Source organism: Tamandua tetradactyla, chromosome 5, assembly GCF_023851605.1.
Source record: "Tamandua tetradactyla isolate mTamTet1 chromosome 5, mTamTet1.pri, whole genome shotgun sequence".
Classification (NCBI taxonomy): domain Eukaryota; kingdom Metazoa; phylum Chordata; class Mammalia; order Pilosa; family Myrmecophagidae; genus Tamandua; species Tamandua tetradactyla.
The window spans coordinates 82,434,451-82,436,889 of NC_135331.1; the positions used below are offsets into that span (position 1 = coordinate 82,434,451).

General features: G+C 33.1%; 1 pseudogene; it reads left to right on the plus strand.

Moving 5' to 3' along the window:
* Positions 1–302: 302 nt before the first annotated feature.
* Positions 303–1,147, plus strand: LOC143683146 (olfactory receptor 14J1-like; annotated as a pseudogene).
* The last annotated feature ends 1,292 nt before the right edge of the window (positions 1,148–2,439 follow it).

The window sequence follows — 2,439 nt, forward strand, 5'->3', positions numbered from 1 at the left end:
ACTCAGCTACAAATACTGGCTTACTAGTGAAGACTGTAAGCTCATGAATACAGGAAACAGATCCATTCACTTTTGTTTCCCTAATACCTCAGGCACAGTTGATACATGGCAGTGTATAATAAATGATTTTTGAAAGAAACAATGATGAATCAATGACTGGAGACTTATTTAAACATCTTTGTACTGCATTTCCCATATTCTCTTAACTTCCAACCACCACCTCCACATTTTGTATCTTCAAAATGATTATGGAAAACATAATCCACAATGAATGAATTCCTCCTCATGGTTTTTTTTTTTTTTCTGAGAACTGTGAACTGCAGGTACTGCACACTTTGCTGTTCTTGGCTATGTACCTATTGACTTTGGCAGGTAACCTCATCATTATTTTTGTCACCACACTGGACCAGTGTCTCCAATTCCCAATGTATTACATCTTGTAGTACTTTCCCTTCTGGGCCTCTTCTTCATTTCTCTCATGGTCCCCCAGTCCATTGTCAGTCACTGATGGATGATGGCTGTATTTCCCATGGTAAATGCATACTTCAGGTTTTCTTCTTCACCTCTCTGGCCTAGACTGAGGTTGCTGTTTTCACAGTGTTGTATTATGACTGCTATGCACCTATCTGCCTCCTGCTACACTATGACATCATCATGGATCCTGCTACACTATGAGGTCATCATGGATCCTGGTACCTGGTACCTGGCTGTGATAGCTGAATGGCTACAGGGCAAAAATAATCTACCCATTTTTCTGTGATGTACCCCAGTTGGTGAAACTCTCCTGCTCCAATGATTATCTTGGAGTGGCTGGAGTGACTGCTTTCATGTCTGTGATGACATTATCTGCTACACCTCCATTGTCCTCTCTGATATCCACATCTTCTACACAGTTCTAAAAATACCCTCTGCTGAGGGTCAATCCAAGGCCTTCTCTACTTGCCTGCATCACTTCTTTGTTGTCTCATTTTTTCTCTCCACAGACATCTTTGAATTCCTAAAACCAACTTCAGATTGTCCAACTGCTTTTGATCATATGAGTCTGATCTTTTATTCAGTAGTGCCTCCCGCACTCAACCCTATCATCTACAGTCTGATAAATAATGCTATGAAGGGAGCTGTAAGAAAGTTACTGTTGGGTGGGTAATTCTCTGGGAAAAAAATATTTTCATCCTGTTGTGGATGACTGTCCAGTATTATATACCAAGATGTTTTTAAATGATGGAATTCTTTCCATTTTTGATGTTGATGGAAAGCAGTAACATTTTTTTACCTATAGATTTACCAAGTAATATAATTGTTGTTATTATGGAAACTCTTCACCTGACTCCATCTTTTTAGTAATTGAAACCATTTTTTTTTCATTCTTTCAAATTAAGACAAAATAAACAATTATAACTTTAAAAATAGAGCTCCACTACTTCCATTTCCCTCCTAATACAGATAAACATACACAAATACACACTGAAAAACATAAGCATACTTTTTCTTCTACTTGGAATAGAAAATAATACATCATGAATAGGAATTAAAATACAACTATTTATCCACAATCCAAACAATCAAAGAAATTAACTAGCTTCATTTCAACTTTTGAATTTCAAATGCCCATTTTAGTTCTTGCTTTATGTATGTGAATTTTGCATGTTGGAACAAATTTATATATCATTACTATGTATGGTTGCACTTTAACACTAGAATCTTCATAGTTGCACTGAATTCAATAGGATTTCTATTATATATTCAGCCATTTACCCGTTATATTTATATAAGGTATTTCTGATTTTTCTCTCATAAATAATGTTGAAGTCTTAAGTTTTGCTCTTAATAAATCCAATGAATGGTGTTGTTGAATAAAAGAATATAAAAGGTTCAAGTATGTTGAACACTATCCTGTTTAAAAAAACATTAAATCCTTGTATATGGCCATTAGCATTGTAGTACCATGTTGCATCTCTTACATATTCCTTATGGTTTTATTAATTCATGCAATTAATAGAATTTATTAGATAATTGAATTATTAGGTAATTGAAATTATTCAGTAATTGAAATAATAAGGAAATTATTAGTTAATTAAAATCATAATTAGGCACATAAAAGGCAGTGCATAGTGTAGGGATGTTTATCTTTTGGCTATTGCACAAAATTTTTACCTTTTAAAAATTTTCAAATTTGTGAGAATTCATGAGATTAAACATAGTGATAACATTCATTCAAATGAGCTTAATCTTAAAATTTAATTTTGCATATCTTTATGTTTTGTCATTTTAATGAAAGCTTTATAAACATAAGAAATTTGTCTTTTAGATTAAAAAAAACATTTTTCTCAGTCCCTCTCTAAGTCTTTTTTTCAAGGTAGTTTCTTCTCTGCAACCTTATGTATAATAAATTGAATATATATTTTTTAAAGGTTATGGCAACAAAACTTGACCTGTCTA